Source organism: Oncorhynchus kisutch, linkage group LG26, assembly GCF_002021735.2.
Source record: "Oncorhynchus kisutch isolate 150728-3 linkage group LG26, Okis_V2, whole genome shotgun sequence".
NCBI lineage: Eukaryota > Metazoa > Chordata > Actinopteri > Salmoniformes > Salmonidae > Oncorhynchus > Oncorhynchus kisutch.
Window position 1 is genome coordinate 34,495,112 of NC_034199.2, and position 27,418 is coordinate 34,522,529.

A 27,418-nucleotide genomic window follows, 5' to 3' on the forward strand; every position below is an offset into this window, starting at 1 on the left:
TATTAAAGCCAATGTTGCCCCCCAGCAGCCATTGGCAGCCAAGGACATTCATTTACCAGAGTTTCTTAAAACAATGTTAGTTGAGTTTCCTAAAACAATGTAAGCACGAAAGTGAACAGCAGCTGTATAATGAGAACAGTTTTGTGTGCCCTTAAAACCAATGGAGCTGGGGTTCTTAAAGGGGATATGGGGAATCAGGCACGGTTGCCTGTCAAATCTCTCAACTCTTATCTCTCTCTCTGGGGCAACCATTCCCTGCCGTCTGTTTCAGATTTGTATTGAGCAGACGGATGTGAGTAGATGTGTGCTTGCTTATGGAGGCACAATGCGCTGAAAGATTGCATGCCATAGCTGATAGCTCCCTGTCCTTCATGGAAGCTGCATGGTTCTCAATTCTGTGACCAGTTGTGAACAGACAGACAATAGTTTGAAAAGAACCCTCCATTCTAGTTGACGTGAACCATTCAAATACAGTCAATTATTTTTTTTTGCAACTTCCATAAAGGCTACAGAAAGCCAGCCTGAAATCCAAACTGAATATCGCTGTTTCACTTGTGTAACTGAATTATACCCAGTTTGGATTCCAGGCTACATGAAGACCATCCTCTACTACCAATGTTCTAATCTAGCTCATGTAAGTGTCAAGCCCGTCAGACAAAAGCTCTGTGTATGGGACTCTGGGGAGAATGGCTGTAATCATCTTGGCAGTGTAGTGGAGGGCTGCTTCTTGCTTCGTATCGTACCAGGCTTCTGTGCCTACACTGGGATTGCAATGGCTTGCATGATGAGATTAGAGATATCTAGAGACAGTCTAGTGAAAACGGCTGGTCGTGGTACAGCACTTAACTAAACAAGCGGCATTCAACCTACACAGATTCCAACACAATAGGCTAACCCAGAGAACCGCACGAGGAGCACTATAACTTGCAGTATAACTAGAACTGTTTGCCAAGGAGAGAGGATAGAGAGTCATAGAATTAGAATTTCAAACAGTATTCTATAGATAGAATAAGGTCGGAATGTGGAGTGGATAGAGTAGTCATGTAACAGAGCATCTCCCTCACTCACTTAAGGTTCCTTCTCCTGGCTTATGAAGCCCAGATAGGACCACACTAGTGGTGTGTAATCACCTGGCTGAGAGAGTGAAGGGATTCATCACATAACCCTGAGTCAACACTGAGAGTCATCATAAACATTACTAAGGCCTAGGCTGCCATCCCTCCCGTCATCCCTCCTGTCGGCTTCTATAATGTGTACACAAGTGACCAAAGAAATGGATGGCCTGATTTGACGGCGAAAGCAACGGAGTGTATCTGGCTTCAAGCTGTGCTGTGCACTGAAATAGGCCCATCATTTGGTCTCCGAGCTCAGTAGCCCAAAGGGCCTTAAGTGAAGAGAATACATCACTCATTAGCACTCCTTGCTTTCTCTCTGAGCCTGTCTAGTTAGCTGATCTGTGAAGATCGGAAGGGTGAAAGGGCTAGTCATGCCTCTAACCCGACCCTCTATATTATCAGCAGCACACTGGCTTAACTAACATTGAACTACGGAACCAAGAACATTCAATTGGAACACTACAAGGGGAAAAAATGTGGCGGAATCCCCAGGAGAACAACAGGACTACATGGCAGCACTGTGACAAACCGCACTGATAAATTACAAATGAAATGAAAGTTTGGATCTCTCCAGAATGTTTTTAACGAGTCTCCCTTGAGTGACTATGTAACTCTGGAACTTTGGAATGGAGAAAGAGAGATATATAGAGAGAAGTGGGGAATATACAGAGTGTTGGGTCTACACGGTACACTCCGCTTTCATTTACCCCCTTATGGCTCTGGGGAGGCACACAGAAAGCCTCTATAAAACTATTTGTTTTTGCATGGACTTGTTGAATAGGAAGAATACATTTAATCTTAAATCATCCACAGGGAGATCCTATGTTATGTAACAGATATTGGAAAAACCTACCAAAACATACATTCTCAGTGCGAGAATAACCAAAACTCAGATTACCACAAATATAATCCCAGAATAAAATGAATAAATACAAAACAAGAAACTAATTTGAGATTTTTGGGCGGTTGTTTGATAGGCAGTATAAGTATCCAGATAACAGGAAAGTTATTTCAATAATATTGTTACAGATACTAGCTAACTCTTCATGGGTTTCAAACAATCTTTTGTTCTCTATCTAAAACATGGCAGAAATTAGTTCCCTGTGGAGTTTCTTACAACTGTTTACCCCACAAGTAGTATTAATTGCACATACAGTATGCTAGTCTGTGTTTACACAGGCAGCCCAATTCGGATATTTTTTCCCACTAATTGGTCTTTTGACCAATCACATCAGATCGTTTCACATAAGATATTTTTTAAAGCCGATCTGATTGGTCAAAATACCAATTAGTGAAAAAAAGATCAGAATTGGGCTGCCTGTCTAAACACATCCTAAGGTACCTGTATAATGTGATGTTAGTCTTTCTGACAGTTTTAACCCTGATTGACAAATGCTGAGGAGCTTTGGGACTGCCATTGGGTAACTCTGATGGACAGGATATTTCATGTACCAAAACTAGTCTTGTTTAAACAAGCAAAATCAAATGCAGTTCATCAAACAACACAGACATTTTTTTTTAAGTGTGTGGAGAGGAGAGATTTCAGTAGCGTTAATTACCAACACTACTTGTGTGATGCTTGTTAAAATAGCAGTCAGTCAGTAAATCAATCATAATGTTATTTCTGTTTTTAACCAAACTATGCTTAGAATATGTATTTGTCTAAGTGAAGAGTGACTTTGATTGTTGCAAGAGTAGCCCGTTGAAGAGAAATTAAGAGATCAGTTTCATAATTTGAGAAAGTGCGATATAAATAATTTTTCGTCCCTTAATCCACTTCACAAGTCAACTCATTATTTCTTGTTTTTATTGAACCTTTATTTAAGCAGGGAGTCATGCTGAGACCACAGTCTCTTTCGCAGATTGTTAAAAAATATATTATTATTATATATAAGTAAATATATTTAAAGGGTTTTCCTTCCAAATAGCATTTGAATACATTGAAAACAGAAAAAATGCTTAGATAACATTTTAATATGTACAGCTTGTTTACTTCAGTATAAACTAGATGTCAAATTACATAAAACTGAATCACACAAATAACTTTGTAAACAGGCATGTAAGGTAATGTGCCTTACTGAAAGGTCAAGTGAATGTGTTGAAGCTTCCAGCAGCAAACACAAACAGTATTGTAGCACACCATGCGTACTCTCCACTGCATGCATGCTTGCACACAGCCGACGGCTGAGTAAACAGGTCAAACATGATTCCGATTAAAACTGCTTCACTATGACCTGTAACCTAACCAGCATGCTATAGGATATGACGCAAACAGATAGATACAGTAGCTCTGCTTTTGCCGGTTGAATAGAACATGTCCTTGGTGCAGGGATACAAAAGTGAAGTACATTATTTATTGTACAACAACAATATACCAATGAAGAGATGTACAGGATATGGTGCAGGTAAACTGTTCTCTTAGCAGTCGTAGAAATGTAAAACGTTTTGTCAATCAGGGGTACAATATTTCTGCTCTGCTCACTAATCTTGCACTTTTATTAGCACTCTCTTCTGACCAATGAGGGGAACTTTTACATTTTATATTTAAATTGAACCTTTATTTAACAAGGCAAGTCTACAGCCCATTCCTTGTTTGAGCTCCAGTCAGGTATGCCTTTTACATTATATTTAACATTTTGTTGCTATTGTATTCTCTTGGATAGGCCTACTATGTGCCTCCATGATATTAGTAGACATAATGGAACATTCTAGAGTCAGTTATGTTGTTCTGCTGACGGCTACAGACCAGATACTGTATGAAGAACTGTGTTTATAAACATAGTCATGAGGTATTGGGAATACATCACTCAATCCAAGTATGTTGATGTGTCAAATGGGCCTACTGACACCCATACATAAATTAAAAACTAATCTAGGGAACATAAGTAATTACTGGCACACTTGAGATAAATAATCTATATTGCTGTAGTTCTAAACTAACCACCCCACTTATTTTAGTTATCAAATTTGTCCCAGATATAAAGTGATGAAATGTTGTTGAATGTTTTGATGAAATAGGGAGGGCACCATTCCTTATCAGCAGCACAAAATAAGGCTTGCCTCAGCCGAACAAAGATGTCTAAAGCCTTGTAGCGTTTCCTCAACCATGAGATGAGGGATTTGAATTAGAATAACTGCAGTGGGACGTAAGACACGCACACAGGCACGCACATTCACACACAGAGTGTAAAACTGCTACACAATACACACATACTGTCGGTGCCTCAGCAAGCACCCAACAAGCTCCGATTTATCTTCTGTAGCTAATGGGAGACGGCCGGTGGGACTGAACCATGCAGAGGATGTGCATTAAAACTTCATAAAACACACATGCATATAAAATCCTTTAGAGTTTGGGTTTGCATGGCAATATACAGTACACACATATACAAATACACGTACAAACACACACACACACAAACACACACACAGTCACTCATTCACTCAGTAGGGGGTTGGGTGGATCTGCCAGCTAGGACTGTAATCATTCTGTCATGAAATGTATGCAATCATGCAAATATGTTGGCAGTTTAACACTATTTTGAACAATGCCTGCTGATGTCTATAAATGTCATTTCAGGAGACCAACATAGAGTACATGCGTGAGCTATTATGCTGATGTTTGCATTCCATGAGTGAAAAATAGGGGTAGGGTGGAGAGAATTCGAAGGACCGTGAATGTAATAAGAAACCTTAGGTGCTGGCTTAAGGCCTGTAGAAACCACTATAGAATGTCCGGTCAGAACAAGGATGAGGCTGATGTCCAGGTTAATGGAAGAAGATATCCACATTTACACACACATCTGACCATGGTTCAGATAAATTACGTTCATGTCCAGTCAGAACTGACATTAACTATGGTTCTGAAAGGAAAGAGGAGAAATAAAACTTAGGCTATAACACTGCTATAATATGAATGACATGAATGTATAAGCTAGCACAGGTAAGTATATAGCAGCAAGAGCTATACAGTACAGCAGGCTTATGGCCTAGTCACATGGCATAGACTAAACAGCCTGTTGGACTTGTACACAGGAAACTCAGACAAATGTGTTGAAATAAACATTGCAGTAATGTTGAAGTGTATACATTAATATAATTACAATGAGCATGAGTGATATATATATATATATATATATATATATATATATATTAGAGGTCGACCGATTATGATTTTTCAACGCCGATACCGATTATTGGAGGACCAAAAAGGCCGATACCGAGCCTCCCGGGTGGCGCAGTGGTCTAGGGCACTGCATCGCAGCGCTAGCTGTGCCACCAGAGACTCTGGGTTCGCACCCAGGCTCTGTCGCAGCCGACCCGGAGGTCCGTGAGGCGAAGCCCAATTGGCCTAGCGTCGTCCGGTAGGGATATCCTTGTCTCATTGCGCAACAGCGACTCCTGTGGCGGGCTGGGCACAGTGCACGCTAACCAAGGTCGCCAGGTGCACAGTGTTTCCTCCGACACATTGGTGTGGCTGGCTTCCGGGTTGGATGCGTGCTGTGTTAAGAAGCAGTGCGGCTTGGTTGCGTTGTGTTTTGGAGGACGCATGGCTTTCGACCTTCGTCTTTCCCGAGCCCGTATGGGAGTTGTAGCGATGAGACAAGATAGTAATTACTAACAATTGAATACCACGAAATTGGGGAGAAAAAGGGGGTTAAATTTTAAATGAAAAATAGCCGATACCGATTAATCGTACGATTTTTATTGATTTTTATCTGTAATAATGACAATTACAACAATACTGAATGAACACTTATTTTAACTTAATATAATACAGCAATAAAATCAATTTAGCTTCAAGTAAATAATGAAACATGTTCAATTTGGTTTAAATAATGCAAAAACAAAGTGTTGGAGAAAAAGGTAAAAGTGCAATATGTGCTATGTAAGAAAGCTAACGTTTCAGTTCCTTGCTCAGAACATGAGAACATATGAAAGTTGGTGGTTCATTTTAACATGAGTCTTCAATATTCCCAGGTAAGAAGTTTTAGGTTGCAGTTATTATAGGAATTATAGGACTATTTCCCTCTATACCATTTGTATTTCATTAACCTTTGACTATTGGATGTTCTTATAGGCACTTTAGTATTGCCAGTGTAACAGTATAGCTTCCGTCCCTCTCCTCGCTCTTACCTGGGCTCGAACCAGCAACACAACAACAACAGCCACCATCGAAGCAGCGTTACCCATGCAGAGCAAGGGAAACAACCACCCCAAGGCTCAGAGCGAGTGACGTTAGAAATGCTATTAGCGTGCGCTAACTACCTAGCCATTTCACTTTGGTTACACCAGCCTCATCTCGGGAGTTGATAGGCTTGAAGTCATAAACAACGCAATGCTTGACACACAACGTAGTGCTGCTGGCAAAACACACGAAAGTGCTGTTTGAATGAATGTTTACGTGCCTGCTTCTGCCTACCACCGCTCAGTCAGATGCTTGTATGCTTGTATGCTCAGTCAGATTATATACAACGCAGGACACGCTAGATAATATCTAGTAATATCATCAACCATGTGTAGTTAACTAGTGATTATGATTGATTGTTTTTTATAAGATAAGTTTAATGCTAGCTAGCAACTTACCTCGGCTTACTGCATTCGCGTAACAGGCAGTCTCCTTGTGGAGTGCAACGAGAGAGAGGCAGGTCGTTATTGCGTTGGACGAGTTAACTGTGAGGTTGCAAGATTGGATCCCCCGAGCTGACAAGGTGAAAATCTGTTGTTCTGCCCCTGAACGAGGCAGTTAACCCACCGCTCCTAGGACGTCATTGAAAATAAGAATGTGTTCTTAACTGACTTGCCTAGATAAGTAAAGGTATAACAAACAAAAAAATCGGCGCCCCCAAAAAACTATTTGTTATGATAATTTGAAATTGGCCCTAATGAATCGGCCATTCCGATTAATCGGTCGACCTCTAATATACAGTGCCTTGCGAAAGTATTCGGCCCCCTTGAACTTTGCGACCTTTTGCCACATTTAAGGCTTCAAACATAAAGATATAAAACTGTATTGTTTTGTGAAGAATCAACAACAAGTGGGACGCAATCATGAAGTGGAACGACATTTATTGGATATTTCAAACTTTTTTAACAAATCAAAAACTGAAAAATTGGGCGTGCAAAATTATTCAGCCCCCTTAAGTTAATACTTTGTAGCGCCACCTTTTGCTGCGATTACAGCTGTAAGTCGCTTGGGGTATGTCTCTATCAGTTTTGCACATCGAGAGACTGAAATGTTTTCCCATTCCTCCTTGCAAAACAGCTCGAGCTCAGTGAGGTTGGATGGAGAGCATTTGTGAACAGCAGTTTTCAGTTCTTTCCACAGATTCTCGATTGGATTCAGGTCTGGACTTTGACTTGGCCATTCTAACACCTGGATATGTTTATTTTTGAACCATTCCATTGTAGATTTTGCTTTATGTTTTGGATCATTGTCTTGTTGGAAGACAAATCTCCGTCCCAGTCTCAGGTCTTTTGCAGACTCCATCAGGTTTTCTTCCAGAATGGTCCTGTATTTGGCTCCATCCATCTTCCCATCAATTTGAACCATCTTCCCTGTCCCTGCTGAAGAAAAGCAGGCCCAAACCATGATGCTGCCAACACCATGTTTGACAGTGGGGATGGTGTGTTCAGGGTGATGCGCTGTGTTGCTTTTAACGTTTTGCATTGTTGCCAAATAGTTCAATTTTGGTTTCATCTGACCAGAGCACCTTCTTCCACATGTTTGGTGTGTCTCCCAGGTGGCTTGTGGCAAACTTTAAACGACACTTTTTATGGATATCTTTAAGAAATGGCTTTCTTCTTGCCACTCTTCCATAAAGGCCAGATTTGTGCAATATACGACTGATTGTTGTCCTATGGACAGTGTCTCCCACCTCAGCTGTAGATCTCTGCAGTTCATCCAGAGTGATCATGGGCCTCTTGGCTGCATCTCTGATCAGTCTTCTCCTTGTATGAGCTGAAAGTTTAGAGGGACAGCCAGGTCTTGGTAGATTTGCAGTGGTCTGATACTCCTTCCATTTCAATATTATCGCTTGCACAGTGCTCCTTGGGATGTTTAAAGCTTGGGAAATCTTTTTGTATCCAAATCTGGCTTTAAACTTCTTCACAACAGTATCTCGGACCTGCCTGGTGTGTTCCTTGTTCTTCATGATGCTCTCTGCGCTTTTAACGGACCTCTGAGACTATCACAGTGCAGGTGCATTTATACAGAGACTTGATTACACACAGGTGGATTGTATTTATCATCATTAGTCATTTAGGTCAAAATTGGATCATTCAGAGATCCTCACTGAACTTCTGGAGAGATTTTGCTGCACTGAAAGTAAAGGGGCTGAATAATTTTGCACGCCCAATTTTTCAGTTTTTGATTTGTTAAAAAAGTTTGAAATATCCAATAAATGTCGTTCCACTTCATGATTGTGTCCCATTTGTTGTTGATTCTTCACAAAAAAATACAGTTTTATATCTTTATGTTTGAAGCCTGAAATGTGGCAAAAGGTCGCAAAGTTCAAGGGGGACGAATACTTTCGCAAGTCACTGTAGATATATAGATAGAATAGAAGTTAGCCTAGCACCATAAATGAGCAATGCTAATAAACAGCCAATCGCTAACAGTCATGCTAAAATACTAATGGTAGTGCTAGCGGGAGCGCAAGCTAGCTAACAAGCTCAACTCACGGTAAATGTACACAATAGACCACAAAACCTAGCTCCACATATTATGACATCGATATCCAGGCACTTACATTTAGATGCACGCACAATTAAACATCAGACATACAAGGATTCATTCCACAGGACGAAAAGAGCAAGAGGGAAAACTATGGAAGTGCTCATCAACATGGGAATTGTACATTTCTGATCACACAGCATGCTGGGGTCTTAGACTAACTGAAACTGAGGTCCCTGGAACAAAGGCCACTGATAGGCTGAAGGATATGTGGTGATAAGTATTTGGCGTGACCTTGACCACTAAGACAGTAACACAAGTGGGGGTCCTCTGAATGGGAGACTAAGCTGCACGACTAGAACTAACCAGAAGCGATGCCTTCTGAGTGCATATGGTGAGTGCATATGAAAATTTATGCACTCACCACTGTAAGTTGCTATGGATAAGAGTGTCTGCTAAACGAAAAATATAACATGTAAAAACGTGTGTGAACCATACACTGTTACAGTAATGGTTGTGAATCCAGGTGATGTGTTCACAATGCTGTCATATGTAGCCCCTCATAGACTCTCGCAGATGCCATTCAATCAGAATAACCTTATCAAACTTTTACAGATGCACCATTGAGAGGATCCTGTCGGGCTGTATCACCACCTGGTACGGCAACTGCACCGCCCCTAACCGCTTGGCTCTCCAGAGGGTGGTACGGTCTGCCCAATGCATCACTGGGGGCACACTGCCTACCCTCCAGGACAGCTACAGCACCCGATGTCACAGGAAGGCCAAAAAGATCATCAAGGACAACAACCACCTGAGCTACGGCCTGTTCATCCCACTATCATCCAGAAGGTGAGGTCAGTACAGGTGCATCAAAGCTAGGACCGAGAGACTGAAAAACAGCTTCTATCTTAAGGCCATCAGACTGTTAAATAGCCATCACTAGCCGGCCTCCTCTAATGCCTTACTGTATGTATGTACATGGAATCACTGGTCACCTTAATCATGTTTACATAACGTTTTACTCATCTCATATGTATTTACTGTATTCTAGTCAATACCATCCTATTCAACTATTGCTGTATATATACAATTCTATCCTACATATTCTACAGATATACTAAATATTCTATCCACATACTGTACTGTCCATAATGTCTATACATCCCATCACTTTCACTCTACCAGCTTCGCTTCCACTAATCAGTATGGCCCCCTCTAATGGTACTGTGATTACATTGAATCAAATCTTCCCGCTTTTCTTTAAATAAAATATTATTTTTGTAAAATAAGTGCCTGGAGTAACATCAATGAATATACTGTATGGGGCCTGGCCAAGGGTTTAAAAATGTATACATCCTCCACTTCCATGCTCTACCTTTTTCCTGTGTGGATTCTGATCTGATGTGGTGGGGACTCAGAATGTTGCATAACATTTCTCTTCACAAACGACTCATGCATTTTCTTTCTTTTCAAAGTTGAAATGATTAATGTGTTTGTACAGGATGTTAACAAGGAATACATTTGAGCTTTATTTAAAAAATAATCATAATTGTGAACTGGTCTATAGATGTGATTTGATGTGACATTATGGATATTGTGTTTCTAATTGAGCCATGCAATGTAATGGAAGGGACCCAAGACTAATTTCCTTTTCACCCTGCTACACATCCTGCTATGCAATATATATATTATTAATAATAATAATATCCTGAATGGGAGTTTTTGCCTTTTTCCTGTGTGGGATAATCTTCTTTTGCTAAATTAGACCATATGTCACACTCAGCCAGGACACTCCAGATCTAAGGCAATTTTCAACGTTTGTCTAGGTCCCCAGGATGACGGGAGACCCACCGCTGAAAATCGGTGACTAAGGGCGACGGTGAACACTATTAGCATCAAGTAGGCTTGCAGCTTACTAAGGCATTGGGGATGGCGGATGGGTGTAAGCCTTAACCTTAGAAATGTGACGTTTATCCAACCCCTGGGCAAACATCGAACACTGAAGTCAAACCGTGCCTAACCGTGAGATCTTGTTGGTCACGCTACCGTATGCCAGTTTAAAATCACAAACAACCAAGCAACCAACCCGGTGAATCACAACCTTTATGGATACATTCTCAGATGCCCCACTTTCTCCTTTCACATAGATTTCCGACCCATATACAGTGAGTTCCAAAAGTATTGGGACAGTGACACATTTTTTGTTGTTTTGGCTCTGTACTCCAGCACTTTTGAGAAAGTTACAGATGCACAAATATAATTTCCCCCCAAAATGCTAACCTCTCCTGTTAATTGTAATGGTGAGAGCAGTGTTGTGTTTGAGACCACCTAATGTAAGACAGATTCAAGACCGGAGCAAATTGAGACCGAGTCAAGACCAAGACTGAGACAAGAAAAATGCGAGTCCAATTCAAGACCACGATTGCCATTTTGTCAAATCACCACTATAAAAGAGTTAAAAATGTCCATTATCTCTGTGTTCATATTTCAGAACAACATATGGATTCTTTAGACATTCAGAATAGTGAGAAAATGCATGCTGAGGGTAAATAGAGACACCCCACAAATTATTACTAACCCAAACACAGTGGGGGGCATTGGGCCTTCTACTCCTTCAGAGAAGGGCTAAGGATTTATAAAATTATACATGTAAATTAATAGAATTATAATTAAATAATTTTTTTCAATTATTTTCTGATGTAATCTCTTCAGTTTATGTTTGAAAGTAAAGATAGCTAAGTCAGTCATTGGCTTGGCCATCAGAAGCTACAGTGGTTAAATGCATCTGCCATTCAACTGTATTAGGGCAAAATTGTGGAGTGAGAGTGGAATCAACCAATCACCTTTTGACCTAATGGTTAGGACCGTTTTTACAATAACATATGGAAACTTCTGCCTTCTTGAAGGCCAACAGGTCACTGCACAATCTAGGTCACTGCGAGCAATCTAGCTAGCTAGATTTTATGGTTGACTAGTTTGCAGCTGCTATCAAAGAGGAAGTTGTTGCTCATTTGTTAACTTCTCCCTTTTTAACAATAACTTTCAACAAGAAGTTAAGTTTCAAATCATCATCATCTCATTAATGGAACTGTGTTTTTTATTGCAGAGCGCTTGCTGTTGTTAGCCATCTCTTTGACAATAACGTATGTGTGTGAAACATTGTTGCATTTAAAATGGGAGTGACAGCATTTTAGCAACATGAAATCTTATACAAATCTGTTCATATACACCACCAGGAAGAATATGACACTTCTAAAATATTTTCTGGCAAGCAACCACTTAGATATGGTCATTTTCACGTTTTCATAAATTCTTAGAATGTTTGGGAATTGTGTAAACTAAGGCATTTGTGAAAATTCTATAGCAATATAAATATGGAAAGCGGCTGTGTGTTTGGACAATTAATAGACACTGCACTAAATAAAACCAAATAAAAACATATGTCGTGTCCAGGACCGGAGTCTAAGCACACCGGTGTGCTTTCGCCAATCAGAGCTACGGTAGGCCTTTATACAAACAAACCATTTGCCATACGGGCCTTTTACTTTGAACTGGACTGTGTGTTTACAGGCAGTTGCAACAGTGTGACTTTAGCTCTTCAGAACGCATTCGCCAAAAGCCACCTGAATGGATTTCTGCAAATATGTAAACACCACGGGTCCTCTTATATTTGGGAACTTTGCAATCCTATTCATCAAACAACCATGAGAAGGTAGGAGGCTCTCTCTCCCTCAGTTATGCACATCAACAACAACAAGATCAACAACTAATGCTACGAAGGAACTTTTGTCCGTCAAAATTGCACTGATAAACGAAAGGGCATTGTAGCTTCCTCGTCCTTCTGCTGCTTGCCTGCCAATGCATGCTCGTCCCAGCCAAGCATCCAAGCTAACTGGCTAAAGTTGGCTAGCTAGCTACTTCCAGACACAAATGAGAGAACAACTCGCTCTGACCATTTTACTTGCCGTAGCAGAGCTGGTGAGGCTTTTTACATGTTATCGAGAGCGTTCTTGACTAACTTTAGCTTTTTTTTTTGCCTAAGTTTACTGACACCGGTCATTTTCAGCGGGTGTTGTGCGTTCGTAAATTCATAAGTAGTTCTGCACTCAGACGAACGAGAGTGCTCTGAAATAGGAGTACATAGCCAGAGACAATTTGCGAACTCAAGAGATATGCTAACTGGATCACAGTCGTTCTAGTTCTTGCTAGAAATCCAAATGGCACCTGCATCTCTAGCTGTGTATAACCAACGAAAAACTACATGAGTGGAAAAAGTCAGTCACTCACCCACTCCTCCAATGGCATGACACAACATCCTCCTAGCAGCTAGCTATCTAGCTAACGTTAGGCTCTGTGTTTTTAGCTTGCTACATAAATTGATGACTGACTTGTGATAATTTCAATTGCTAGTTTTATTGTATTGACATTCCCAGCTTTACTTACATTTGTCTGTTCCTGGGGAATATTTGGTCATTGAAACTGAAACAGTGCATCCCGAATGTAGGCAGCAAACAATGTACCAGGGCAGTTGTGCTGTACAACCTGATATTTTTTGGACTACCAAGAAATGTATTGGTGAATTATATTAATCATGCATTGAACTACCAACAATGCCTCCTACATCATGGAACATTGAGTCAAATATAACATATTTTTTAAAACCTTTTATAAAGTTTGTTTTGTAGCATAAAGTGGGAAATATGTTTTTTTGACTGTCTGTTTCATATCTGAAAGTAGTTAAAAACCTGTTAGGGAGGCTGCGAATTTTCACAGCTTTTTGTTAAAAATCGCGCAGAATTTCAACGTCCTGCTACTCATGCAAGGAATATAGTAAATGCATATGATTAGTATGTGTGGATAGAAAACACTCTGAAGTCTCTAAAACTGGTTAAATCATGTCTGTGGCTATAACAGAACATGTTTAGGAGGCAAAATCGCAAGGAAAACTGTTAAAAAAAAAAATCCGCCCGCCAGTCTCTGTATTGTCTATGGCAAGGGAAAATCGATAGAGCCCCGTTTACAATGCCTACAGCTTCCACACGATGTCGCCAGTACTGGCAATTCAGTTGTAGTTTATCCTTGGTGGGATGAGGAATAGGCACTTCCTGTCTTGGGGTCCACCGAAGGAAGTTATGAAAGGGAGAATATGGACGATGATTTCAAGACTTGCTGCTATCGAATACAGATCACCCCGTGATCAATTTGATCGATTATTAACGTTTATTAATACCTAAAGTTGGTTTACAAAGGTAGTTTGAAGTGTTTTGTCAAAGTTTATAGGCAACTTTTTTAATTTAAAAAAACGCTGTTGTGTTTTGGAAAGGTGCTTTTTCCTGGATCAGACGGGCTTCATAAATGGACATTTTGGGTATACATGGACGGATTTAATCGAAAAAAAAGACCCAATTGTGATGTTTATGGGACATATAGGAGTGCCAACAAAGAAGCTCGTCAAAGGTAATGAATGTTTTATATTTTATTTCTGCGTTTTGTGTAGCGCCGGCTACGCTAATTATTTCAGTTTACGTCCCCTTTGGTTATTTCGGGGGTTGCATGCTATGAGATAATAGCTTCTCATGCTTTCGCATGAGACAAGACCAATACACTCAATATGTAGTCTCAAGAGACCAGACTCAAGACTGAGACTGGTCTCGAGTACTACAACACTGGGTGAGAGGTTAGCATGCCTTGGGGGTATGATATCTGTAACTTTCTCACTCATCGTTATTCACGATTCATTCATGATTGTCCACAACCATGGTAGCATCCATATTAATGTAAGTGTTTAGAAACATATTATATTCTTATTTACAATAAAAGTGACACAATACATTATTTACCATTCACTTATATTAGACACAACATAATCTGAAACACAACCAAAACAAACAGCAAATGCACCCAACAAATTTGTAGTCACAATCTTTATGTAGTCATTGTGTGCTATGAATATGGGACCAAATACTTAACTATATATACAAAAGTATGTGGACACCCCTTAAAATTTGTGGATTTGGCTATTTCAGCCACATCCTTTGCTGACAGGTGTATAAAATTGAGCACACAGCCATGCAATCTCCATAGACAAACATTGGCAGTAGAATGGCCTGAAGAGCTCTGTGACATTCATCGTGGCACCGTCATAGGATGCTAACTTTCCAACAAGTCAGTTCATCAAATTTCTGCCCTGCTAAAGCTGTAATAGCCCGGTCAACTGTAAGTGCTGTTATTGTGAAGTGGAAAAGTCTAGGAGCAACAATGGCTCAGCCAGAAGTGGTAGGCCACACAAGCTCACAGAACGGGAATGCCAAGTGAGGAAGCATGTAGCGTGTAAAAATGGTCTGTCCTTGGTTGCAACACTCACTACTGAGTTCCAAACCTCTGGAAGCAACATCAGCACAATAACTGTTTGTCAGGAGCTTCATGAAGTGGGTTTCCTAGGCCAAGCACCTGCACACAAGCCTAAGATCACCATGCTCAATGCCAAGCATCGGCTGGAGTCAAATCAAATCAAATCAAATCAAATCAAATTTATTTATATAGCCCTTCGTACATCAGCTGATATCTCAAAGTGCTGTACAGAAACCCAGCCTAAAACCCCAAACAGCAAGCAATGCAGGTGGAGAAGCACGGTGGCTAGGAAAAACTCCCTAGAAAGGCCAATACCTAGGAAGAAACCTAGAGAGGAACCAGGCTATGTGGGGTGGCCAGTCCTCTTCTGGCTGTGCCGGGTGGAGATTATAACAGAACATGGTCAAGATGTTCAATGTTCATAAATGACCAGCATGGTCGAATAATAATAAGGCAGAACAGTTTAAACTAGAGCAGCAGCACAGTCAGGTGGAAGTTGAAACTGGAGCAGCAGCATGGCCAGGTAGACTGGGGACAGCAAGGAGTCATCATGTCAGGTAGTCCTGGGGCATGGTCCTAGGGCTCAGGTCAGTTGAAACTGGAACAGCAGCATGGCCAGGTGGACTGGGGACAGCAAGGAGTCATCATGTCAGGTAGTCCTGGGGCATGGTCCTAGGGCTCAGGTCCTCCGAGAGAGAGAAAGAAAGAGAGAAGGAGAGAATTAGAGAACGCACACTTAGATTCACACAGGACACCGAATAGGACAGGAGAAGTACTCCAGATATAACAAACTGACCCCAGCCCCCCGACACATAAACTACTGCAGCATAAATACTGGAGGCTGAGACAGGAGGGGTCAGGAGACACTGTGGCCCCATCCGAGGACACCCCCGGACAGGGCCAAACAGGAAGGATATAACCCCACCCACTTTGCCAAAGCACAGCCCCCACACCACTAGAGGGATATCTTCAACCACCAACTTACCATCCTGAGACAAGGCTGAGTATAGCCCACAAAGATCTCCGCCACGGCACAACCCAAGGGGGGGGGGGGGCGCCAACCCAGACAGGATGACCACAACAGTGAATCAACCCACTCAGGTGACGCACCCCCTCCAGGGACGGCATGAGAGAGCCCCAGCAAGCCAGTGACTCAGCCCCTGTAATAGGGTTAGAGGCAGAGAATCCCAGTGGAAAGAGGGGAACCGGCCAGGCAGAGACAGCAAGGGCGGTTCGTTGCTCCAGAGCCTTTCCGTTCACCTTCCCACTCCTGGGCCAGACTACACTCAATCATATGACCCACTGAAGAGATGAGTCTTCAGTAAAGACTTAAAGGTTGAGACCGAGTTTGCGTCTCTGACATGGGTAGGCAGACCGTTCCATAAAAATGGAGCTCTATAGGAGAAAGCCCTGCCTCCAGCTGTTTGCTTAGAAATTCTAGGGACAATTAGGAGGCCTGCGTCTTGTGACCGTAGCGTACGTATAGGTATGTACGGCAGGACCAAATCAGAGAGATAGGTAGGAGCAAGCCCATGTAATGCTTTGTAGGTTAGCAGTAAAACCTTGAAATCAGCCCTTGCTTTGACAGGAAGCCAGTGTAGAGAGGCTAGCACTGGAGTAATATGATCAAATTTTTTGGTTCTAGTCAGGATTCTAGCAGCCGTATTTAGCACTAACTGAAGTTTATTTAGTGCTTTATCCGGGTAGCCGGAAAATAGAGCATTGCAGTAGTCTAACCTAGAAGTGACAAAAGCATGGATTAATTTTTCTGCATCATTTTTGGACAGAAAGTTTCTGATTTTTGCAATGTTACGTAGATGGAAAAAAGCTGTCCTCGAAATGGTCTTGATATGTTCTTCAAAAGAGAGATCAGGGTCCAGAGTAACGCCGAGGTCCTTCACAGTTTTATTTGAGACGACTGTACAACCATTAAGATTAATTGTCAGATTCAACAGAAGATCTCTTTGTTTCTTGGGACCTAGAACAAGCATCTCTGTTTTGTCCGAGTTTAATAGTAGAAAGTTTGCAGCCATCCACTTCCTTATGTCTGAAACACATGCTTCTATTGAGGGCAATTTTGGGGCTTCACCATGTTTCATTGAAATGTACAGCTGTGTGTCATCCGCATAGCAGTGAAAGTTTACATTATGTTTTCGAATAACATCCCCAAGAGGTAAAATATATAGTGAAAACAATAGTGGTCCTAAAACGGAACCTTGAGGAACACCGAAATTTACAGTTGATTTGTCAGAGGACAAACCATTCACAGAGACAAACTGATATCTTTCCGACAGATAAGATCTAAACCAGGCCAGAACATGTCCGTGTAGACCAATTTGGGTTTCCAATCTCTCCAAAAGAATGTGGTGATCGATGGTATCAAAAGCAGCACTAAGGTCTAGGAGCACGAGGACAGATGCAGAGCCTCGGTCCGATGCCATTAAAATGTCATTTACCACCTTCACAAGTGCCGTCTCAGTGCTATGATGGGGTCTAAAACCAGACTGAAGCATTTCGTATACATTGTTTGTCTTCAGGAAGGCAGTGAGTTGCTGCGCAACAGCCTTCTCTAAAATTTTTGAGAGGAATGGAAGATTCGATATAGGCCGATAGTTTTTTATATTTTCTGGGTCAAGGTTTGGCTTTTTCAAGAGAGGCTTTATTACTGCCACTTTTAGTGAGTTTGGTACACATCCAGTGGATAGAGAGCCGTTTATTATGTTCAACATAGGAGGGCCAAGCACAGGAAGCAGCTCTTTCAGTAGTTTAGTTGGAATAGGGTCCAGTATGCAGCTTGAAGGTTTAGAGGCCATGATTATTTTCATCATTGTGTCAAGAGATATAGTACTAAAACACTTGAGCGTCTCTCTTGATCCTAGGTCCTGGCAGAGTTGTGCAGACTCAGGACAACTGAGGTTTGGAGGAATACGCAGGTTTAAAGAGGAGTCCGTAATTTGCTTTCTAATAATCATAATCTTTTCCTCAAAGAAGTTCATGAATTTATCACTGCTAAAGTGAAAGTCATCCTCTCTTGGGGAATGCTGCTTTTTAGTTAGCTTTGCGACAGTATTAAAAAGGAATTTCGGATTGTTCTTATTTTCCTCAATTAAGTTAGAAAAATAGGATGATCGAGCAGCAGTAAGGGCTCTACGGTACTGCACGGTACCGTCCTTCCAAGCTAGTCGGAAGACTTCCAGTTTGGTGTGGCGCCATTTCCGTTCCAATTTTCTGGAAGCTTGCTTCAGAGCTCGGGTATTTTCTGTGTACCAGGGAGCTAGTTTCTTATGAGACATTTTTTTTGTTTTTAGGGGTGCAACTGCATCTAGGGTATTGCGCAAGGTTAGATTGAGATCCTCAGTTAGGTGGTTAACTGATTTTTGTCCTCTGGCGTCCTTGGGTAGGCAGAGGGAGTCTGGAAGGGCATCAAGGAATCTTTGTGTTGTCTGTGAATTTATAGCACGACTTTTGATGTTCCTTGGTTGGGGTCTAAGCAGATTATTTGTTGCAATTGCAAACGTAATAAAATGGTGGTCCGATAGTCCAGGATTATGAGGAAAAACATTAAGATCCACCACATTTATTCCATGGGACAAAACTAGGTCCAGCGTATGACTGTGACAGTGAGTGGGTCCAGAGACATGTTGGACAAAACCCACTGAGTCGATGATGGCTCTGAAAGCCTTTTGGAGTGGGTCTGTGGACTTTTCCATGTGAATATTAAAGTCACCAAAGATTAGAATATTATCTGCTATGACTACAAGGTCCGATAGGAATTCAGGGAACTCAGTGAGAAACGCTGTATATGGCCCAGGAGGCCTGTAAACAGTAGCTATAAAAAGTGATTGAGTAGGCTGCATAGATTTCATGACTAGAAGCTCAAAAGACGAAAATGTCATTTTTTTTTTTTTTTTTTTTTGTAAATTGAAATTTGCTATCGTAAATGTTAGCAACACCTCCGCCTTTGCGGGATGCACGGGGGATATGGTCACTAGTGTAGCCAGGAGGTGAGGCCTCATTTAAAACAGTAAATTCATCAGGCTTAAGCCATGTTTCAGTCAGGCCAATCACATCAAGATTATGATCAGTGATTAGTTCATTGACTATAATTGCCTTTGAAGTAAGGGATCTAACATTAAGTAGCCCTATTTTGAGATGTGAGGTATCATGATCTCTTTCAGTAATGACAGGAATGGAGGTGGTCTTTATCCTAGTGAGATTGCTAAGGCGAACACCGCCATGTTTAGTTTTGCCCAACCTAGGTCGAGGCACAGACACGGTCTCAATGGTGATAGCTGAGCTGACTACACTGACTGTGCTAATGGCAGACTCCACTATGCTGGCAGGCTGGCTAACAGCATGCTGCCTGGCCTGCACCCTATTTCATTGTGGAGCTAGAGGAGTTAGAGCCCTGTCTATGTTGGTAGATAAGATGAGAGCACCCCTCCAGCTAGGATGGAGTCCGTCACTCCTCAGCAGGTCAGGCTTGGTCCTGTTTGTGGGTGAGTCCCAGAAAGAGGGCCAATTATCTACAAATTCTAACTTTTGGGAGGGGCAGAAAACAGTTTTCTGGTGTAATGCTTGGTGTAATGCTTGCTGTCATTGGACTCTGGAGCAGTGGAAACATGTTTTCTGGAGTGATAAATCACGCTTCACCGTCTGGCAGTCCGATGGAAAAATCTGTTATTTATTAATTTATTTCACCTTTATTTAACCAGGTAGGCCAGTTGAGAACAAGTTCTCATTTACAACTGCAATCTGGCCAACATAAAGCAAAGCAGTGCGACAAAAACAACACAGAGTTACACATAAACTGACCTACAGTCAAAAACACACTAAAAGAAATCTATGTACAGTGTGTACAAATGTAGAAAAGTAGGGAGGTATGGCAATAAATAGGCCATAGAGGCGAAATAATTACAATTTAGCATTAACACTGGAATGATTCTACACCTGATTCTACACCTGCATTGCTTGCTGTTTGGGGTTTTAGGCTGGGTTTCTGTACAGCACTTTGAGATATCAGCTGATGTACGAAGGGCTATGAAATTGATTTGATTTTGATTTGATAGATGTGCAGATGATGATGTGCAAAGTAGAGATACTGGGGTGCAAAAGAGCAAGAAGATAAATAACAATATGGGGATGAGGTAGTTGGGTGGGCTATTTACAGATTGGCTGTGTACAGGTACAGTGATTGGTAAGCTGCTCTGACAGCTGATGCTTAAAGTTAGAGGGAGAGATAAGACTCCAGCTTCAGTGATTTTTGCAATTCGTTACAGTCATTGGCAGTAGAGAACTGGAAGGAAGGCAGCCGAAGGAAGTGTTGGCTTTGGGGATTACCAGTGAAATATACTTGCTGGAGCTCATGCTTTGGGTGGGTGTTGCTATGGTGACCAGTGAGCTGAGATAAGGCGGGGCTTTACCTAGCAAAGACTTATAGATGACCTGGAGCCAGTGGTTTTTGCTACAAATATGTAGTGAGGGCCAGCCAACGAGAGCATACAGGTCGCAGTTGTTGGTAGTATATGGGGCTTTGGTGACAAAACAGGTGGCGCTGTGAGAGACGACATCCAGTTTTCTGAGTATTTTCTGAGTGTTGGAGGATATTTTGTAAATGACATCGCCGAAGTCGAGGATCGGTAGGATAGTCAGTTTTACGAGGGTACGTTTGGCAGCATGAGTGAAGGAGGCTTTGTTGCAAAATAGGAAGCCAATTCAAGATTTCATTTTGGATTGGAAATGCTTAATGTGAGTCTGGAAGGAGCGTTTACAGTCTAACCAGACACCTAGGTAGTTGTCCAAATATTCTAAGTCAGAACCTTCCAGAGTAGTGATGCTAGTCGGGCGGACGGGTGCGAGCAGCAATCGGTTGAAAAGCATGCACTTATTTTAACTAGCATTTTAAAGCAGTTGGAGGCCACGAAAGGAGTGTTGTATGGCATTGAAGCTCGTTTGAAGGTTTGTTAGCACAGTGTCCAAAGAAGGGCCAGATGTATACAGAATGGTGTCGTCTGCTTAGAGGTGGATAAGAGAATCACCAGCAGCAAGAGCGACATCATTGATATTTACAGAGAAAAGAGTCGGCCCGAGAATTGAACGCTGTGGCACCCCCATAGAGACTGCCAGAGGTCTGGACAACAGGCCCTCCGATTTGACACACTGAACTCTATCTGAGAAATAGTTGGTGAACTAGGCGAGGCAGTCATTTGAGAAGCCAAGGCTATTGAGTCTGTCGATAAGAATGCGGTGATTGACAGAGTCGAAAGCCTTGGCCAGGTCAATGAAGGTGGCTGCACAAGTACTGTCTCTTATCAATGGCGGTTATGATAGCAATTAGGACTTGATCGTGGCTGAGGTGCACCCATGACCAGCTCGGAAACCAGATTGCATAGTGGAGAAGGTACGGTGGGATTCGAAATGGTCGGTGATCTGTTTGTTAACATGGCTTTCAAAGATTTTAAAAAGGCAGGGCAGGATGGATATAGGTCTATAACAGTTTGGGTATAGAGTGTCTCCCCCTTTGAAGAGGGGGATGACCGCGGTAGCTTTCCAGTCTTTGGGGATCTAGGACGATACGAAAGAAGTTGAACAGGCTAGTAATAGGGGTTGCAACAATTTCGGGTTGATCATTTTAGAAAGAGAGGGTCCAGATTGACTAGCCCAGCTGATTTGTAGGGGTCCAGATTTTGCAGCTCTTTCAGAACATCAGCTGTCTGGATTTGGGTGAAGGAGAAGTGGGTGGGGTGGGGGGGGTGGGGGGGGGCTTGGACAAGTTGCTGCAGGGGGTTCTGAGCTGTTGGCTGGGGTGAGGGTTTGCCAGGTGGAAAGCATGGCCAGCCGTAGAAAAATGCTTATTGATATGATCAATTATCGTAGATTTATCGGTGGTGACAGTGTTTCCTAGCCTCAGTGCAGTGGGCAGCTGGGAGGAGGAGCTCTTATTCTCCATGGACTTTAGTGTCCCAAAACTTTTTGGAATTAGTGTTACAAGATTTAAATTTCTGTAAACATTCCAGTAATAGGGTGTCAGTTCAATAAGTGTGAAGGAAGCATGGCTTGAACGCATGGGATCTATACCAATGAAAGAGTGCACAGATCAAACTATGGCTTAGTTCAGCACACTGTATATGTACTCTTCAGTATATTCCATTTGCAGTCTAGGATTGGTGTATTTTAGACTGAATAGATTAATGGAACATTTTGGTTCTTATAAAACACCAAGATTCTACTAAATGGCATTCCAAATTCCAATGGAAGATACATTGGGAAAAATGAAAGCTCGGCCTATCTTTTACCTATTGTGTCCATCATTTAAAAATTTTTTTGTCTTCAATGCAGTATTTGTATGCAGCTGAAATTGTTTTAACGATTCAGATAGAAAATGGTTATCCCCTGCAGGAAAAAAGCACATATTTTGAGGCAAATGCTTTTATTTGCAGAGGTCTTTGGAGTTAATGCCTGCTTTTATGTGTTTTGTAACCTTTAGAGTGATGCCATCTTTGTGACAATTCTGCACATAAATGCTGCTGCTCTGTCCATAACCTTTTAGAAAATTGCAAACTGTGCTTTAATCATTCAAATTGGCACTAGCCCACCACCTCACCTGAGAGCTGGTGGATACACTGTGATATATACACTGTAATGTATACACTGAGTGTACAAAACATTAAGGACACCTGCTCTTTCCATGACATAGAATGACCAGGTGAATCCAGGTGAAAACAATTATCCATTATTGATGTTACTTGTTAAATCCACTTCAATCAGTGTAGATTAGGTGAGGAGACAGGTTAAAGAAGGATTTTAAGCCTTTAGACAATTGATGTCACAACGGGTGTGGTGTTTGACCACCTGGTGGCGTTCACATCATTGTCAAACACAATGCCCATCCTTTCTCTCCCTCCTAAATTCTTCCAAACTATGTCCATCTCTAAAATAGTGTTTGCCTTATTGTTACAGAGCAACAGAAAGCTATTGATATAGAAAGGAATTTTTGCTGCACAGTTGGATTCTGCACAGCCGACAGGTGGTATAATGGTTGAATAAGAGGAGCCAAATACTATTCATTGAGCTGCCAAAAGGTGAGATTGTTGCTTTTTATTCTCCTGAATTCAATTGAGTTAGAATTTGATAGCTTAAATTACAATACAAACACATCAGAACAACCAAAACATAATTATTTTCAATGTATTGAACTCTGTTCTATATTCTCCAACAGTGTGTTCATAACACGGGTGCATTCTGATTTCCCAGAATGCGAGGCAGGCCATGCACGCAGGAGGGAGGGGCTTAACATAAATAGGGAAATGAACATTGTCCAAGGCCAAAGTGATTATTCCTCCACAGTCAGTCAACACCACACAGGAGCCTGGAGAGACCAGGGCATTCATTATTCATCCCATTGCAGTGCTCTTAACATATTGCAGGTACAAAGGGCAAACGTGATGGAATATAGGCCCTAAAGCCTAAATAAGGGCCCAGGGCTCTGGTCAAAAGTAGTGCACTATGACCGGCATCGGGTGCCAGCCATTGGGGATGCAGCCTAAAGTATGCATAGAATGGAGCACTCTTTACAGCACATTGTGCTCACCCCTGAGTTCTGTGTGAAGTAGTCTAGCATGGTGATGACAGATAGCACAGGTTAATGATTTTATAGATGAGGCTTGTTGAGAGAAGGATAGAAGACTAATGTGCGTCCCAAAGGGGGTCCTATTCCCTATAGGGTGCACTAATTTTGAGCCCTATCAAAAGCACACAGCTAATTCTCCAGTGTTAAATCAACACTAAGAGGCTAAATGAACACAGATTTTCCAGAGTGCCTCTCCTTTAGAGTGAGTTGTAGAGTTACCACCCATTACTAGATGTATTAGTGACAGAGACATGGTTGTCGCATTCATCCATTTTCAGGCCTATGGACTTCACTAAGTGAGATCTTGAGCGTATGTTATAACTAAAATGTAATTATTTAACACAATACAATATATATTTCATATAGCTTTATTTTGAGGTCCTACACTCTAAACATAACAATTACAATTAACTCTGTTAGTGTTGAATTAACACTCATTGGTGTAAAATAACCCACAGTGTTGGTGTTAATAACTACTGATGTGTGCCGATGCCTGTATCACTCTATCAGAAGCATGTGATCAATGTCGTCTGAAGCTTTGTTTCATCGAACAACCACCTGATTGGTTTGGTATTGGTCTGGTATACAAAAAGTCTACACTGTGCATGTTTCCAGGGGGTGTCGGATGTCATCTATAATAATTTGACTGTTCTAAAATATTTTGACCAGCGGGTGTCACTAGTGTATACTGTGTTGATCAAAGCATCGAGTAATGAACCTATTTTGGACACAAATGGCTGTTAATAACCTGAGTTTAATCAAAACCATGCCCATCATTATCATTTTTTCTAGCATGCTCTATTGCAGGTTGATTTTAAGAATTGTTGGTTTCAATATCTATGTTTTTGCATGTACATTGGTTAATTAATCGAATGCATCTCAAATATAAATGGCTTACATTTTCTTAACTAATCCAATATGTTACTTGGACTAACACCTGTTACCGAAATGGTTGTTCCAGTTTACATGGTTTAGGTAGTTTCATATTTCAGTCTTCCCAACCCTGGTTGTCATTCTGAATGCAGGTTGAGGGTAAATTAAAAGGTTGGCTATCCCCTCTCTGGCTGGATTTCAATAGGACTTAAAGTTCACTTTGCAGGAGTGGGCTTCTGAGTGGCACAGCAGTCTAAAGCACTGCATCGCAGTGCAAGAGGTGTCACTACAGTCCCTGGTTCAATTCCAGGCTGCATCACATCTGGCTGTGATTTGGAGTCCGATAGCGTAGCCTACAATTGGTCCAGCATCATCCGGGGTAGGCCACTTTTATTCTGTGTTAACCAAGCATCTTGGTCTTTTTAAAAATGAAATCCACAGGTTATTTTCAGGTGGCGTGGCTTATAAGCAGCATAGCTTTTATAACGTTATGTTTGGCCACCTGTGAGAGTTAATGTCAATGTTGTTGATCATGTTAAGTTTGTATTTTGCAATGTTAAATTTCCATGGAATATTATTTACATAGTAATGATTTACATAATTACATTTGAATAACATATTCACTCAGGATCTCAGTTGGTGAGGTACATAGGATTGAAAACAGATGAATGCAACAACTGTCTCTGAAAATAACACATTCAGTCATGGGTGCTAAGACTACAATTCATTTGAAAGAAATATGCAAATAAAGATTTACACTAAGCAGTGCTAATTCAACACTGTTCAGTGTCTACAGGTCTACACTTTCAGTGTTAATTCCCCAGGGTTAATTTTGCTGTGCACTATAAAGGGAACAAGGTGCCATTTGGGACAGACACTTAGTGTGCCATTAGAGATCAGAAGCTCCCATTGCTTAACATTTATTATCTTGCCTACATCATGAAGTGGAAGTCTCCTGGTGGATTTCGTCTTATTAGAGCAAGCCATCTCACCAACCAGCGAGAGACCTTGGTGAGAGATTGGGATGAATAAAGACATTTTGATCTGAATTATGATGAAATATATGAAGTACCAGTCAAAAGTTTGGACACACCTACTCATATATTTCTTACTTTTCATAGTTGAGGTGAACCATTTCATTTAAGAGAAGAAAAGTATTACTTTGAATGTACTGTTCAATACCAGACACCTACAAGTACCAGTCAAAAGTTTTGAGACACCCACTCATTCAAGGGTTTTTCTTTATTTTTAATATTTTCTATATTGTAGAATAACAGTGAAGACATCAAAACTATGAAATAACACATGGAATCATGTAGTCATCAAAAGAGTGTTAAACAAATGAAAATATTTCATATTTTAGATTCTTCAATGTTGCCACCATTTTCCTTGATGGCAGCTTTGCACACTCTTGGCATTCTCTCAAATAGGTTCACCTGGAATGCTTTTCCAACAGTCTCGAAGGAGTTCCCACATATGCTGTACACTTGTTGGCTGCTTTTCCTTCACTCTGGTGTCCAACTCATCTGATGCAGCACTCCATTACTCTCATTCTTGGTCAAATAGCCCTTACACAGCCTGGAGGTGTGTTGGGTCATTGTCCTGTTGAAAAAATACATGATAGTCCCACTAAGTGCAAACCAGATGGGATGGCGTATTGTTGCAGAGTGCTGTGGTAGCCATGCTGGTTAAGTGCGCCTTGAATTCTAAATAATCACTGAGAGTATCACCAGCAAAGCACCCCCACACCATCACACCTCCTCCTCCATGCTTCATGGTGGAAACCACACATGCGGAGATCACCCGTTCACAAACACCGCGTCTTACAAAGACACGCCGGTTGGAACCAAAATGGTCTAATTTGGACTCATCAGACCAAAGTACAGATCTCCACCGGTCTAATGTCCATGACTCGTGTTTCATGGCCCAAACAAGTCTCTTCTTTTTGGTGTCCTTTAGTAGTGGTTTCTTTGCAGCAACCATGAAGGCTTGATTCACGCAGTCTCCTCTGAACAGTTGATATTGAGATGTGTCTGTTACTTGAAATTGTACCAGATTTCTGAGGCTGCTAACTCTAATGAACTTATCCTCTGCAGCAGAGGTAACTCTGGGTCTTCCTTTCCTGTTGCTGTCCTCATGAGAGCCAGTTTAATCTTAGTGCTTGATTGTTTTTGAGACTGCACTTGAAGAAACGTTCAACGTTCTTAAAATGTTCCAGATTGCCTCCCGGGTGGCGCAGTGGTTAAGGGCGCTGTACTGCAGCGCCAGCTGTGCCATCAGAGACTCTGGGTTCGCGCCCAGGCTCTGTCGTAACCGGCTGCGACCGGGAGGTCCGTGGGGCGACGCACAATTGGCCTAGCGTCGTCCGGGTTAGGGAGGGCTTGGCTGGTAGGGATGTCCTTGTCTCATCACGCACCAGTGACTTCTCTGGCGGGCCAGCCAGCACATTGGTGCGGCTGGCTTCCGGGTTGGATGCGCGCTGTGTTAAGAAGCAGTGCGGCTTGGTTGGGTTGTGTATCGGAGGACGCTTGACTTTCAACCTTCGTCTCTCCCGAGCGGGAGTTGTAGCGATGAGACAAGATAGTAGCTACTAAAACAATTGGATACCATGAAATTCGGGAGAAAAGGGGTAAAATTCAAAATAAATAAATAAGTTCCAGATTGACTGACATTCATGTCTTAAAGTAATGATGGATTGTCATTTCTCTTTGCTTATTTGAGCTGTTCTTGCTGTAATATGGACTTAGCCATATTTGGTAAAATACCATCTTCTCT